At 42.2% G+C, this 16,770-nt stretch overlaps 1 long non-coding RNA gene and 1 other non-coding gene across 2 annotated transcripts in view; both read left to right on the plus strand.

Moving 5' to 3' along the window:
* LOC112660845 (uncharacterized) overlaps nucleotides 1–16,770 on the plus strand; it is a 35,660-nt gene that overhangs the window by 13,561 nt on the left and 5,329 nt on the right. The gene's annotated exons all lie outside the window — the stretch shown is intronic.
* Nucleotides 11,296–11,402, plus strand: LOC112660928 (U6 spliceosomal RNA). Its single transcript, XR_003137318.1, has one exon. It is a non-coding gene; the product is annotated as a U6 spliceosomal RNA (small nuclear RNA).

The following is a 16,770-nucleotide window of genomic DNA, read 5'->3' on the forward strand; positions in this document are numbered from 1 at the left end:
AGATGGTACTCAAGAAAATCTTGTAGCATCAGTTTGGTGTCGGACAGAAATCAGAGAGTTTGGGAATCATAAAGACTTCAGTTTTCATCTTGATCCTGCCAGCCACTAACAGTGAATCTGGTGCAATTCACACAATCTCTTTCAGTGGTGACAACAGTGCTCCCCTGCAGCGGTGCTGTGAAGGTTTAATAAGATAATATATACAGAGTATATATAGGTAACCATCTGGTCCTGGACTTTTTTTGTTGGGGGTTCTTTGATTACTCATTCAACATATTTGCTGGCAATCAGTCTGTTCAAATTTCTATTTCTTTGTACTTTGATTTTGGTAGCTTATATGTTTCTAGAAATCTATCCATTTCGTCTAGATTGTCTAATTTGTTGGCATATACTTTTTCATAATATGCTCTTACAATTTTGTATCCCTGTGGTGTTGATTGTTATTTATCCTCTTTCATGTGTGATTTCATTTTTTGGGGGTCCTCTCCCTCTCTCTTTTTTGATGAGGCTGGCTAAAGGTATATCAGTTTTGTTGATCTTTTCAGAGAACTAGCTCCTGGTTTCATTGACTTATTCTATTGTTTTTTTTTTGGTTTTTGTTTTTTTTAATTTTTATTTATTTATGATAGGCACACAGTGAGAGAGAGAGAGAGGCAGAGACACAGGCAGAGGGAGAAGCAGGCTCCAGTGCACCGGGAGCCCGACTGTGGGATTCGATCCCGGGTCTCCAGGATCGCGCCCTGGGCCAAAGGCAGGCGCCAATCCGCTGCGCCACCCAGGGATCCCGACTTATTCTATTGTTTTGTCTTAGTTTCTATATCACTTATTTCTGCTCTTCTCTTTATTATTGCCTTCCTTCTGCTGGTTTTGTTTTTCTTTTTTCTTTTTCTTTTTTTCTAGCTCCTTTGTGTGTAAGATTAGGTTGTTTATTTGAGGTTTTTGTTTTGTTTTGTTTTGTTGTCTTCTTGAGGTAGGCCTGAAATGCTATAAACTTCCTCTTAGAACTGCTTTTGCTGTGTCCCAAAGATTTTGGACCGTTGTATTTTCATTTGTCTACATGTAATTTCTGATCTCTTCCTTGAACCAACCAAGAGGCTGACCCATTCATTATTTAGTGGTATATTATTTAACCTTCACATATTTGTGGTCCTTCCAGTTTTTTTCTTGTAGTTACTTTCTACTTTCATAGCATTGTGGTCAGAAAAGATGCTTGATATGACTTTGGTCATTTTGAATTTTTTGAGACTTATTTTGTGCCCTATTCTGCAGAATGTTCCATGTGCACTTGAAAAGAATACATATTCTGCTATTGTAGGAAGGACTGTTCTGAATATATCTGTTAAATCCATCTGGTCCGGTGTGTCATTCAAAGCCATGTCCTTTGATGATTTTTCTGTTTAGTCCTGTCCATGGATGTAAGTGGGGTGTTAATGTCCCCTACTATTATTGTATTACTATTGATTAGCTTCTTTATGTTTGCTATTAACTGTTTTATGTATTTGGGTGCTCCCACGTTGGGTTCAGAAACATTTACAATTGTTATATCTTCTTGTTGAATTGTCCCCTTTATTATTATATAGTACCCTTCTTTGTCTCTTCTAACAGTCTTTGTTTTAAAGTCTATTTGGTATGATACAAGCATTGTTATCCTGGCTTTCTTTTGACACCCATTTGCATGATAGGTGTTTCTCCATCCTTTCACTTTCAATCTGCAGGTGTTTGAAATGAGTCTCTTGTAGGCAGCATATAGATGGGTTTTATTTTTTTTTTTTTACCCATTCTGTCACCGTATGTCTTTTGATTGGTGTTTTCAGTTCATTTACATTCAAAGTAATTATTGATAAATATGTAATTTAAAAAATATGTAATTTTTGCCATTTTTTAAACTTGTTATATGGTCGTTTTGTAGTTTTTTTTTTTTTCTGATCTTTGTTCTCTTGCCTTCTTTCATGGTTTATTAGCTTTCTTTAATTTTTTTTTATTAGCTTTCTTTAGTGATATACTTAGATTCCTTTCTCTTTCTCTCCTTTTAAAAGATTTTATTTATTCATGAGAGACACAGAGAGGCAGAGACACAGGCAGAGGGAGAAGCAGGCTCCCTGTGGGGAGCCCGGTGTGGCACTCAATCCCAGGACCCCAGGATCACGACCTGAGCTGAAGGCAGATACTCAACCACAAAGCCACCTAGGCATCCCGATTCCTTTCTCTTTATTCTTTGCATATCTACTACTGGTTTTTGATTTGTGGTTACCATTAGGTTTGCATAGAACATCTTCTGCATAGAGTAGTTTACATTAAGTTGATGGTGGCTTAAGGTTGAGTCCCATTCTTTACTTCTCTCCCCCCATGTTTGACATATATGGTGTCATATTTTGTATCCTTTTATTTTATGAATCCCTTGACTGATTTTTCAGAAATATTTATCTTTATTGCTTTTGTGTGTTTTGCTTTTTATACTCTCCCTTATGGTCTTTCATTTCCAAAGAGTCCCCATTTTAATATTTCTTGTAGGGCTGGTTTAGTGGTCATGAACTCCTTTAGTTTTTGTTTATCTGACAACTCTTTATTTCTTCTTATATTCTGAATGACAGCCTTGCTGGATAGAATATTTTTAGCTGCAGATTGTTTCCTTTTAGCACTTTGAATATATTGTGCTACTCTCTTCTGGCCAGCAAAGTTTCTACTGAATATCTGCTGATGGCCTTATGGGGTTTCCCTTCTATGTAACTGTCTTCTTTTCTTTTGCTGCTTAAAATTTTTCTTCTTTATTACTACTTTTTGCCATCTTAATTACTATGTGTCTTGGTGTGTACTTTCTTGGGTTGATTTTATTGGGAAATTTCTGTGCCTCCTGGATCTGGATATGTTTCCTTCTCCATTTAGGGAAGTTTTCAGCTATTATTTATTCAAGTATTTTCTGCCCCCTTTTGGTGTGTCTTCTGGGATTCCTATAATGCAAATGTTACTACACTTGATGGAGTATAACTTTAGTGGAAGTCCCTTAGACTGTCCTCAATATGCATACTTTTCCCCCTCTCATTTGCTCAGCTTGATTACTTTTCATTAGTGTGTCTTTCAGGAATTAATTCATGCCTCTTGTTTTTCTAGCCTATTATTTGTTCCATCAAGTTCATTTATTGTGTTTTTCATCTCTGCTTGCCTCTTTTTTTATCTCTTTGCTAAGGGTTTCACTGATGTCCTCCACTGTTTTCTCAAGTCCAGTAAGTATCTTGATAATCATTCCTTTAAATTCTGTCAGACATATTACCTATATCCATTTCACTTAGGTCTCTTGCTACAATTTGGTTCCATTCTTTCATTTGGGACACATTCCTTTGTCTCCTCATTTTGTCTCTTTGCATCTGTTTCTGTGTTAGGAAAGTCAGTTATGTCTCTTGGTCTTAAAGGTAATAGCCTTATGAAGAAGAGGTCCTGTAGTGTGGTGTCTCCTGTTCCCTAGGACTTGGCAATTCAGGGAGTGTCTCCTATGTGTTTTTCATGTGCCTTCCTGCTGAGACCTGGCCTCTCTTATAGTCCAGTTGTCTGCCAAGGCTCTTTTTGCCTGTTATAGGCAGTGTTTGGTCCCCGGCTGGGTGGGGCACTTTTTAAGAAGATATGTGCTGGTCTACTTGTGAAATGAGACCTGCTGTCACTGCTGCCAAAACTGAGGCTCCATAAAAGGCATAGGTCAGGAGACACAAGGCTGGTCTTCTGGGAGCGGGGTACTGCAGCACAGGGACTGAAGTAAGCAGGACTGGAAAGTGTGGATCCGTGGAAGCATGGGGAGCAGGGCTTGGTGTAAGCAGGTTATTTAGTGAGTGTTGGCATGGTAATGGTTCCTGCAGATGGCTATATGTTTATGTTTGAAGGGTTGGGGAGGAATATGGTGCATGCCAGCTCCTTTGTTCCTGAAAGGGTCTCCCCATGATCTCTGCCTCTCTGGGTTATGCTCTGAGATGAGTAAATAATGCTCCTTACCATCTGTCTCTAGCATTTTTCAAAATGCTGCTTCCAGGCTGTATCTCCACTGGCTGTCTGCTCTCTCTTTAAGGGCAGGGACTCAGCTTCCTAACACCCTCTGTGCTCTCCCAGAGCCAAGCATGCTGATTTTTAAAATTCCAGGCTCCAAGTCCAGCTGGTCATAAGAACTCACAAAATTCAGTCCCTCCTGCTTTCAAAGCTGAATGTTATGGGGATTTGTCTAACCTGAATGGGCTCCCCAGTGTGATTTTCTGTTTCTTGCCTTTCTCTGCAACCCCAGCTCCCTCCTGCGCAGATGGTCATGGTTCTTTTCACTCCCAAACTGCATCTTTGCCCTTCCTACCTTCTTTGATGTGGCCTCTTCTCTACCTTTAGCGTGGAGTTTGTCCTGCCAGTCTTCAGGTCATTTTTTGGATTATTTATGCTGATGTGAGCGTTAGCTAGTTGTACCTGTGTGATGAGGCAAGCTTGGATTCTCCTACTCCACTATCTTTCCAGCATCCTCCCCCAATTGTTCTGTTTTGGGACTTAAGTAACTAGTGCATGTAAGTGCTTAGATGAGATATGGAACTTAGCAAGTCCTAAGTAAATGTTTGTTAGAGAAATGAATTACTTAGGGCCCTCTCTGCCTAGATGACCCTTAGACTTGTTAAATGGATTTGCCATAAAACATTTCAAGCAGGGTGCTCAGTTCAGGTGAAAGAGCTAGGATCTGGGGACAAGGGAGCTAGATCCAATAAACTCTAAGTAGCATAGTTGCTTTTCCTGACCAACAGGTTTCTTGCCAGACCTATATATCACAGGGCCAAGAAATGACACAGGATCATAATAAAAACTCTCTATTGTTTCCAGTGTAATTACAGCTGAGAATGGAAGCCAAGTCTCCTTTCTTCACTTCATTTATTGTGGTTATACCAGCATGCTCTGTTTTACCTTCAAGCCATAAGGTCAGACTCCAAGCACACTTATACCACCCCTTCCTTGGCAAACATAACCCCAAAGCTGCTGGGAAGACAATGTCTGTACTAATTTTGCCCCAGTAGGAGCTTTGGAGCCACAAGGAAGAGGCATTGAGGGAACAAGAGCTGAGTCTTGGAATGGAGAGCCCTATAAACTGCTCTTAAATTCTTACAAAGTGGCGATGTCATGCAGAGTGATGGCTCAGCTATGAAGAGCTTGTTGTTCTCTATGACATCAGAGGACCAGAGGTCCTCTTCAGAGATCCCTTGTGATGAGTCTCAGCCTGCAGTCTCTGCCTATTTCTGGGTATGTTTGGCAAAGTCAGCTCTTTTAGGTAAATCTATCTTGGATGGAAGGAGAGATGACTTGGCCTGAAGTAGGACTCCTGGACTTATTTCTGGATTCACCCACTGTTTTTCTTTCTGATCTTGCAGTAGTCATTCAACCCCCTTCCTGATTTTTTCTTACCTAGCTCTAAAATTGCCATTCAAGAAGCCACTAAGTCCCTAAGCCACAGTGAGGAATTGATGATGTTCAGGAGTGGCTCATACTCATGCTGCTGAGAAAGAAAATATCACTTAGTCTCCCTCCCTCTCTTCCTTCCTCTCTTAATAAGAAGGGGCTGAATTCATCTTTGGGACACAGTCAAGAGATTTGGAAAGTGATAGAAAAATCTTACATACTTAAGAAGAAGTCTTTAGAAAGGACTCACTCATGAAGAGGTGGGATCTTTAGATATTCTTTGGGTTCTGCCCTTAATTTGTACTGTCACTAGGCAGTCATAAGACAGGTATGTGTCACCTTTGTTGCTGGGGAGTTGAGAGAGCTAATAAATTAGGGTTCTTGTGTGTAAAATTGTATGAGACGTAACAAAAATATCTTTACAAAAGTGAAATTTACAATCCAATACCTTGAAGGCAACAATGATTTTCTGTGATTTAGTAGGAATAAATTGTTGCAGCCTCTCTGTAGGGAAAAAAAAAATCCTGCCCTAGACCCTTTGACACTACAAGTACCTGCTGGTCTGACTTGTCATCAGCAGTAAAGATCCTTTAAAAATAGAGCCTAATTAACAAGGCAGAAGCAGGGTTCTTTTTTTTTTTTTTTTTTTTTTTTTAAGATTTTATTTATTCATCATAGAGAAAGGCAGAGACATAGGCAGAGGGAGAAGCAGGCTCCCTGCAGGGAGCTTGATGTGGGACTTGATCCCAGGACCCCGGGATCACTCCCTGAGCCAAAGGCCGATGCTCAAACACTGACCCACTCAGGCATCCCAAGAGCAGGGTTCTATAATAATCCTATAATAGATGGGAAGGGAAAGATAGTTCTTTTATGGTACATAGTGCACAACCCTCTACCCTGGGAAAAACCATAACATGAAGTGATATCATACTGTTTCTCTCTGTAGCAGAGACTAATGTCCATTTCAAGAGTACTCTCCACCCTGGCCTGGAAAGAGAAGTAGGATTGCAGCCAATTGTCAGGGGAGACATGCTGCATGGTAAGACCTGCAGTGAGTATAGGGCTAGCCCACTTGGGAGCTCACCTGTTAAGGGCCTACAGAGTGCCCTACCGTGGATGCTTAGCAATCTGCATGTTCTCAGTGGATGACATTTGAAATTCAGATATTGGGACAGCTGAAGGTCAGTGTATGTTCTGTATAGCATTTAGCACATGAATGATATTTAGCAGAGGGATGAAGTTTTATTGTTTGAGAGTCTATGACCTCTCACCAGAATCCACAAGGATCATTCCTAGAAATTGTTCAGGTGAGAGCTGCTCGGGGTCCAGAGAGTTTGGGGGCAGATGTCCCCAGAGGAAATCTGCCCTGCTGCTGGGGTCTGGCCTGTGGGAATCCTTATGTCCTGTCTCTAAGTATGCTGACCTGACTTTCTGATCCTCTTTATTTCATCAAAGTGGAGGAGAAGATGGTGGGCACTTACTTCTGCCATAAAGTGCTGAGGAAGGCTTTTCTCAGGTAATCCACATATCTTTGAGTTATGGAATTCAGAAATAGGATAAGACTTAGGAGTCTGGCCACATTGAATACTGCAAGAGACAGCCAGGAGAGGCTTATGGTAGATGAATTTGAAGACCTCAAGGGGGTTCAGCCAAAAAATGGCAAGAGAGAAGTTTGAAGGAAAAGGAAGAGGACAGGCATTTCAGACCATCTAAAGGGCTCCTCGCCTATTGCTGGAGCAGAGGGGAGAGGACACCTCAACGGCCAGTTGACTCACCTAGCTGTTTTTCCTTTTGGTGCCTGGCCACGACCTACCCAAAAACAGTGCTGAAGCATGGAGGAGGAGCCAATTTGCAATTTGTGATTTGCCCATTATCATTGCAAAGCAAGAGGGACTGAGTGGCTTAGTGTCCTCAGTCTGACCTGACTTGGGAATGGGACACTAGCTCTGCATGGAGGCTGATTGACACAATGTCAAGTAGCAAATGATAGATGTGCCTCTGAATTTGTGACTACATAGGAGAAAAACACTTGGCTTTGGAGCCAGACAGGCTAGACTGAAATCTAGGTTTCATCACTTAGTATTTTTGCAGCTTTGAGAAAGTCCTCTCCAAATATCAGAGTCCCCATTTGTGAAAGAAAAAACCGTTCCATTGCTCAAGGTGGTGGCCATTGCAGAATTTGCATGCTCAGAATGGCAGGGAGTCAGCTATGGCTTTTATGATGGAGGAGAGCTCCTGATCCTGTGTCTTTGTGTCTCTTCTGAGCCTCCCAAGTAGTAAGCCTATGAGAGACACATTGTTAAAGGCAGAAGGCACTAAAATATGCATGTGCCAAATGTTGGGAAAGCTTGAATGTAAGCAGCGTAAATTGGAAACAGCCTTGCAGTGTAGCATGACTAATTTTATCGCTCAGAGAAGTTATCGAAGCTCCTCCATATCATCCAGATGACTGTATTAAGGAGAACATCTTGAAAATTTCAGATGAGCTTCTGATCCTAAGCGTGACATGCCATGGTTTCACCCTTAATGCTTTGTATCTCCCAAGGTGGGGTTTGGTCGTATTTACAAGCTCACTGATGGTAGCCTGGGGAGAGGCCAGGGCTGAACCCTCTACCTAATCCCTACTTTTCCCTGGGCAAAAAACTGGCAGGGTTTTCGGTTTCTGAGGCGATTCTGTGATCATGGCATTTTTTTTGTTTCCTTGCATGAGCTGGTACAGGACTGGCAGGGCAGCTGTCTTAGTGGCTGGGTAGAGGGTGTGGAGGGAGGCCAGAGGGATAGGGATGGGGGAGGGTTAGGGCCAGTCTTTGATCTCAGGTCTCCTTCCCCACCCTCTGGACTTGTACCCTCCTGCCACTGGCCTCATTCTCTCTCCCCAGAGGCCTTGACTGGACCTTTCTGGCTTACACACCACTTCTCTTGAGACTGTTATCTCCATTTGTCCTCAGATTGTAAGGAATGTATACTTCCGGGCCTCATCTGCCTGGTGCTTTTGAATATTGAGATCTAAAACCATGCTAGGGCAGCCCCGGTGGCGCAGCGGTTTAGCGCCGCCTGCAGCCCGGGGCATGATCCTGGAGACCCTGGATCGAGTCCCACATCGGGCTCCCTGCATGGAGCCTGCTTCTCCCTCTGCCTGTGTCTCTGCCTCTCTCTCCCTCTGTGTCTCTCTCATGAGTGGATAAATAAAACCTTTAAAAAAATAAAAATAAAAAAAAATAAAACCATGCTAAACTGAAGAAGTATAGTTTTTGGTCATAGAAGATCAGGCATATTTTCTCCTTTTACTCCTTTCCCACTTTTCTCAATGCATAGGCATCCCCTACATGTGCCTGGAGATGTCTCAAGTACAAGGCAATCTGGTTCAGTGAAGTTCCTGTGGACATATTCCTGGTTGGAAAGTAGTTGGTTCCACATACGACCTTCGTGGAAAGTGTGACTGCCATGCTGGTGGGGCTCCTCTGCTTTGGGGACACTGTGGAACTTCACATGGGCAATGCTGAGCCTGTGTTCTTGGAAAAATGGTCTTCAATCTGCATGAGGCTACCTGGTCAGCACTAGGAAGTTGCCTTGTCCCCGCCTTCTGTGGATGCTCCCTGATGCCTTATCACTGACTAGAACTCCCAGCCCTCCTGAAGCCCATTGCTGGGACAGACACCTTTTGAAGCCGCTATTCTACTATTTTCTGAACACAAGCTTTGTGCCAGGGACTCATGTGCATGCCCTCCTCTAATCCTGACAACCCCTCTGCCAGAGAGACATTGGTAGGCTCACTTTACAGTGTAGAAGCTGAAGCTCACACTGACATACGGACTTACTCAAGGTCATGTGGCCTCTGGGATTGGAGACCAGCCCAGCGGGCTCAATCTCCTACCACACTGTACTGCACACAGGCCCTTGACCAGCACAGGCCTGGGTGTGGCAGCAAGCTGCTGAGTTAATGCACAATGAGAAATGGGACATGTGTAGGTGGGAGTGGTTTGATTGACAGCCCAGAAAATATTTCCAGAGCCACACTCAGACTTATGACTCCTTTCTTTCCTTTCTGGTTTAAAAATCTGTATCCTGGGGATCCCTGGGTGGCGCAGCGGTTTGGCGCCTGCCTTTGGCCCAGGGTGTGATCCTGGAGACCCGGGATCGAATCCCACATCGGGCTCCCGGTGCATGGAGCCTGCTTCTCCCTCTGCCTGTGTCTCTGCCCTTCTCTCTCTCTCTGTGACTATCATAAATAAATAAATAAATACCTTAAAAAATTAAAAAAAAAAAAATAAAATCTGTATCCTGGGTTCAACAGTTCTCACCTCTAGAATCACTGCAATTGGGATATTTTTCTACTCCCAACTGTTTCCAAGGATAAAGTGGAAGTGATAAAAATAATAGCAGCATTCTGAAAAGTATGGAGCATCAATGTCCAGAAAATATTTATGGCTTTGGAAAGTCTATTAACCAAAGGGCTTTTTATGCTAAACAACCTAAAATGCACAGAAGCCCAAGAAATCTACAATTTCAGAAGTGAATTGTAGGAGAGAAAAACAGCAAGAGTTCAACCAGAGCTTCACTGAGCCTCTCACTATGAGAGAAAACCCTGGATTCCACAGATTTCATCCCTGTAAACTTTGATGAGTGAGTGACAAGTCCTTCACCCAGTAAGATTCCACGTTGGAAGCATTACATCATGGAGGCAAAAGCTCATTGGTTGTCTGGCCTCCGAGATCCAATCTCTGGCTGCTGGCAGGTGTAAAAACTGCTTTTTGTTGGAATGATGCTTTATCCAGCTTCTAGCATCCTTCTGTTTCAGAAGGCACATGTTTGGTGTCCCTTGTACCCAGATGAGGGATGCATGTATTTGCACTATTAGGGCCACTGACAAGACCTGTTAATGAATACTGCAGCTTCTGCAATCTGTAATTGAGTTTCCCTGCGAATCCTGTTCCAACTTTGTGGTAATTCTAGTGTCACTGCAGGACAGATATGTTCTATTGGATCAGGAACTGGGAAAGACAATTTTAACAGTTGGCTCATTTGCTTAGTGACTGGAGGTTTAGGTCTGTATTAACCTCTCAAAGCAGATAAAGTCCAGATTACTGCAGTTTGAAGGTTCTTCTCCCCAGAGGAATGTTGTAGTGGTACCTCTCCTTGGCCTAACAGGGATGGGAAGAGCCCTGTAGATTCTACACATAGAAGGATGGGGTAGGAGTATCTGTTCCCACGGGAAATTCAAATTCCTGCTCCAGGAAAGCATTTCCAGCTGGGAATGGAATCATCTGTGTCTGGGAAGGGTCTTGTTAGAACTGGGAAGAAGAGTGATGTGTGCTTATCTTGTCTGTTATTTTTACATGTTTGAAGTCATATGGCAATAAAACTTGCAGAGAGAGATAGAGAACCCCAAGGCCACAGATGGGCTTTCTTTTTCCCTTGCATTATGATATGTGGGAGAGACCACCGGATTTGAAGTCAGAAGAGCTGGATAGAAATACTGTATGACTTTGGGCAAGTCTCCAGGCCTCCTAGTGTCTTGACTTTCTCAGATGTAGCAAACTGTTGATAATAACTCATTTCTTACATGGATGATATGAGAACTAAATTAAGTAATTTGAGTCTATGCTCTTAACCACTAAAGGAGAGGGCAGTGTCAGGCCATGACAAAAGCCCTCCTGGGATATCTGGTTTTATATTCTTCTGGTTTTACCATACCATAGCTAATATCATAGGGTGGTTGTCAGAGAATTGTAAATATGGATTGCTGTAACTCAAGGGTTGCCTGCGTATATAATTGTGAAATAGTTTGGCACCAGCTCTTGGTAAAATTGCAGTTCAGAACAGAGGAGTTAAATTGTTTTAGTAATGGCAGGTAACTGCTATAACAAATACTCAAATAAAAACTTATTTCTAGTGCTCACTTTGGCAGCACATATACTAAAATTGGAATGATACAGAGAAGATTAGCATGGTCTCTGTGCAAGGATGACATGCAAATTTATGAAACATAGGAGAAAGGAGGGAAAAGCAAAATAAGATGAAATCAGAGAGGGATAAAAACCATAAGAGACTCTTAACTATAGGAAACAAACTGAGGGTTGCTGGAGGGGAGGTGGGTGGGAGGATGGAGTAATTGGGTGATGGGCATAAAGGAAGGCACTTGATGTAATGAATACTGGATATTATATGCAACTGATGAATCACTGAACTCTACCTCTGAAACTAATAATACACCACTATATGTTAATAATTGATTTTAAATAAAACTTAAAAAAGAAAAAAAATTATTTCTATCTTACTTGGTGGTCAAGTGTGTATGTGAATGTGTGTGTGAGTACGTGTACATGCATGTACATGATACGTGCAGGGACCCAGGTTGCTTCCCTGTAGAAGATTTGCAATAACCTGGGCCTTTGAGTCCTCCACTGGATGCACTGCATATGGACAGCTAGTGAGGAAATAAAGCAAGAATAATGGCTCAGAAGACTTTTTAGGGGCCAGACCTGGAAGTGCTATGGACATTTCTACCCATGTTCCCTTAGTCAGAACTGTTTAGCCCTACTAACTACAGAGAGACTAGGAAATAGAACTCAGCTATGTGTCTGAGATGAGAAGAAAAATGGGATTTGGGAAATACATAGTATTAATGTGTTTGCCATAGTCTATCCTTCTGGTCATTAAATACCTGTTTTATCTTTCTCCCACATTTATTTCTCCCTAAAAGAAGCACATCCCATAATCCCATCCAGTCTCTGCATCCAGTTTAATGATCACACACAAATGATGTGCAGTCCTCCCCACCAGTCTGCATGTAGCTGCTTATGGTCTAATGCCCTAAAGACTAAAATACATGTCTTTCCACATCCTCATAAACTGAACATGAAGGGTAGAACGAAAACAGGATAATCACAGTAGAAGTTCATATTTGCCAAGTTTGTCTAGAACTGGACACAAATTGAAAAGCAGTAGGCTTACAGTAGTTTTAAACTCTTAGTGGACAGATTGTGAAGAGCCCCTCCCCCCTTTTGATTTGATCATTGTATTAGTTATCTATTGCTGCATAGCAAAATATCTTAACATTTACAACTGAAAGCAATAAATGCTTACTTATATTGTAGTTTCTGAGGGTCAGGAATCTAGAAGTAGCTTTCATGAGTAGTTCTGGCTCAGGGTCTCCCCTAAGGTTTCAGTTAGTATGTTGACTGGGGCTGTTGTCATCTGAAGGCTTGACTAAGGCTGGAGGAGTTGCTAACCCACACAACCGTAGGTTTGAGGCCTCAGTTCCTCTCTGGCTGTTGATGAGCAGTCTCAGTTGCTCATGATACAGTTCGTAGGACTACGAACTGCTACATGGCAGCTAGCTTCCTAGAGCGAGCTATCTAAGAGAGAAAGAAGGAAGCCACAATGCCTTTTTAAAATGCTTTATTTCAAAAGTCATACATTATTCCATCACCTTATTCTATTTGTTAGAAGCAAGTTTAGACATTTAAAACCATCACAACCATGATTCTGCCTTCTGGAAGAATACCCAAGTCCATTGTTTCCATATTAGTTCTGTGTTAGTAACACATCCAGAGCATATTTCCTAGACATTATTACTACTATTATTTTTCTTTTTTCCTCCATTATTATTTTTACTAATTATTTTTCACATAATCATTCCTCTTTCTTATCAACTTAATGGTGGCCATTTTGTTATTATTCAAGAAAATTATTAGGGAAACAATACCCTTAATGTGATCATTGATGAAAGACTGAATTATTCAGCTGAGAAGTTTACTGGACTTCTGACATTAGAAATAGTTGGGTTTTCCAACCTTTCAACACCCAAATTTCCAGACTATATTTCCTTTCATTCTGCTTACTCATTGGTCAGGTCTCTCTTGGTCTCTTATCTTATATATCTCGCCCAGAAAAAGCCAGTAGTGGCCGATGCACTCTACCTTACTGGTTCTTTCCAATTTTTAGTACATGTGCTGCTGAAGCGAGCACAACCACACTGGTTCTTTCCAATTAGTTACCCTGAAGCCCTCTGGTTGGTAGGCAGGTGGTTTCCAAGTTATTGCAGGTGGCAGTTTTACCAAGTGCTTTACCACCACAGAATATGGGGTGCCATTTTTCTAGACTCTGATCCTGGTTTCTGCATGCCTGCCACACAGCTGTTAAGCAAGCTAATTCCATATTTAATTTTCATGGTGAAGACTCATTTCAAGGCTCCAATGACTGTACCAGTCAAAGTTTGGTCTAAAACTATTCTGGGGCAGCCCCGGTGGCTCAACGGGGCCCCTGATCCTGAAGACCTGGGATCGAGTCCCACATCAGGCTCCCTGCTTGGAGCTTGCTTCTCCCTCTGCCTGTGTCTCTTTCTCTTTCTCTTTCTCTTTCTCTTTCTCTTTCTCTTTCTCTTTCTCTGTGTCTCTCATGAATAAATAAATAAAATCTCTAAAACTACTCTATATTTTAATAGAAAAAGATATAATATGAGGAATTATATGCTCATAAAATTGTTGGCAGGGTTGAGGGTACAAGGGAGAAACACTCCTGGATTTGAGAAAAATTAGAAAGTGCTGGAATTGTAGGAGGTCACCACTGGGAAATCCACTACCTGCTGAATTAAAGCAGGTGATTTCTGGGAGCTTGCCTAAATACCATGAAACCTGTGTCTGCTGTCTGGTCATACACCTATTCACTGCTATTAGAGAAGAACAATACTTCATCCTTTCTCTTCCATCTTCCAGATTTCATCTTCCAGTGGCATAATGGCATAAGCTAGACCAGAAGCTTCCCTGGTTGAGAGAATAAGATGTAATTTCCAGGATTTCAGTCCCTGTGATATAGGAATGATCAGAGGTGAGAATGGTGCTGAGGATCAGGAGACAGTAGGACAAGGGCACCATCCTGGAGAAAATAATACTTGATTCAGGAAGCAGACATAGGATTTGAGTATGTAAAGAGACTAGATGATGCCTTTGAAAGTGACTGGAATCATATGATGAGAACATATGTATGACAACTTGCTTAGTAGTTTTGGTCCTAAATGTACTCCATAAATAGGTGACAGATGAATGTAGGTGGAGATGAGTGTACTATATTCATGGAAAGAGACATCTGAATGGGAAAAAGGAGTGGATTAGATCTAGAAGGGTATCATGCCATCTCACTCATCTTATAGTTTTCAAAGTTCACCTATATTATCTTTGGTCCTTTTAAGTAAGGTAGGGGGTGGATTATCAGGGAGCTTGACAAGAGGTGTGAGAATTCAGATGAGGGATGGGAGATGACAGCTGGCATTTACTGAACAGTCATTACATCTAGGCTTTTTACATACCTCTCCTTGTTACCTTTGCCTAAGTAGTTCATCCTGTTCACCTTCACCTCAACATGCTCACATCTACCCCTATATATTCACCTTGTTCATCATTATCTTTACATAGTTCAGGACAATCCTAGCTGAATGCAGTTTTATTGTTTACTTTCTAATGAGAAAGATTAATGTTTAGAAAACTTAGGTAATTTTAGGGCAATGCCTGAATTTGAACTTAAGTCTGCCTGACTTTTGGTCCCAGTGCTTTAATCTTAAATCTAATCCAAGATTTCCTCTTGGGCAAGAAAGAGCCAGGCATTCCATGTCTCAAGAGCATGACTTTACTTGGTAAAAAAAAAACTGTGTAGGCTGTCTCCAGGTAGCAAGTCCTTATCTGGCCAGGACTGACTCCCTCCTCCAGGTTGCAGTTTCTAATTCCATAAAAAGAGGGGATTGGACTAGAACAGGGTCAGCCAACTGTGGCTAGTGTCACGTGGCCCTTGCCTGTCCCTGTGGATATGGCTTTATGGGCACAGCCACACCCTCTCACTACCTCCTGTCTTTGAGGCTCTTGCTGTACCACAGTGGAGCTGAGTTGTGACAGGGACTGTATGGTCTACAAAGTGGACACATTGACTCTCTGGCCCTTTACAGACAACATTTGTGACTTTTGGACTAGATGATCTAGAAGGGCTCTCCTAGGTTTGTACTCTGAATTGTAAGGTCAGTTCTTAAATTCCTCAACTAACTGTCAAACCCTTGCCAATGGATCATTTACTTCAAGAAATATTTGTACCAATTCCCTTTACAGAAGATCTCTTGCAGTTTGTGTGATGGGGTGTGACCCATAACATTGCTCAACACCCTTGTTGCCCACAGCCCATTGCATCCAGACAGGAGGATACTGGATACTGACCCTTTTATCATGTGTAAAAAGGGTGACCTCTGGAAAAGTAGCAGACCTTGCAAATATCCAGGTAGTACATTCCCTACTGTTAAGAGGCACAGGGGACCGTGGCCTCTCACATCCTTATGGTTCTGGTGAGGTTGAGCAACAGTTGGAGCACGCTGGGCAGAAGAATGTGAGCTGGGTGGAGCTGGCCTGGCCCATCCTGAGGGGCACTGCTGCCATGATCTCACTTGAGACAGCAAGATGTGGCCTGGGATGTGAAAAAGTGGGCCATCTGGTTTTGTAGCTGCCTATAGCCTACCAGATAGTTTATGATCAACTGACCTGATCAACTGCTCAGGTAATTCCAGTGACCCCTGCTGGGCTATTCCTAAGTACTATCCCCTTTGTGTGTGCATAAGGAAGTTGTCTTTCCATCATGTTGCTTTTTTGAATAGTTTATCCTCAGATCACTGGCTTTTGTGCTATTTTTTTTTTAAGATTTTATTTATTTATTCATGAGAGAGAGAGAGAGAGAGAGAGGCAGAGACACAGGCAGAGGGAGAAGCAGGCTCCATGCTGGGAGCCCGATGTGGGACTCGATCCCAGGACTCCAGGATCACGCCCTGGGCCAAAGGCAGGGACTAAACCGCTGAGCCACCCAGGGATCCCCTGCTTTTTTTTTTTTTTTAAAGATTTTATTTATTTATTCATGAGAAACACACACACACACACAGAGAGAGAGAGAGAGAGAGAGAGAGAGAGAAAGGCAGAGACACAGGCAGAGGGGAGAAATAGGCTCCATGCAGGGAGCCTGACGTGGGACTCGATCCCAGGTCTCCAGGATCACGCCCTGGGCTGAAGGTGGTGCTAAACTGCTGAGCCACCTGGGCTGCCCCACTTTTATGCTTCTTTGAAGATGATCTCAGTAAGAAATTCATTTTATAGTAAACCAGTAGGTAAATACTCAGTGCTGATAGACGTGTATGTGTCTGCCTATAAAAATGAAACCGTTTCAGACAACAATACTCACCCTCATTCTTAAGTGATATAATTTGATAGATCCTATCCTAGTCTGTACTTTATCATGGTTTCAATTTACTAAAGTGATTTTCCAGGAAAATCAAGTCATGACTTACAGTTTGAAAATACTGCTCTAGATAATATGTGGAAAGCTTTTGGGGGAGCTATTATT

This window comes from Canis lupus, chromosome 4 (assembly GCF_003254725.2).
Source record: "Canis lupus dingo isolate Sandy chromosome 4, ASM325472v2, whole genome shotgun sequence".
In the NCBI taxonomy this organism is placed as follows: Eukaryota; Metazoa; Chordata; class Mammalia; order Carnivora; family Canidae; genus Canis; species Canis lupus.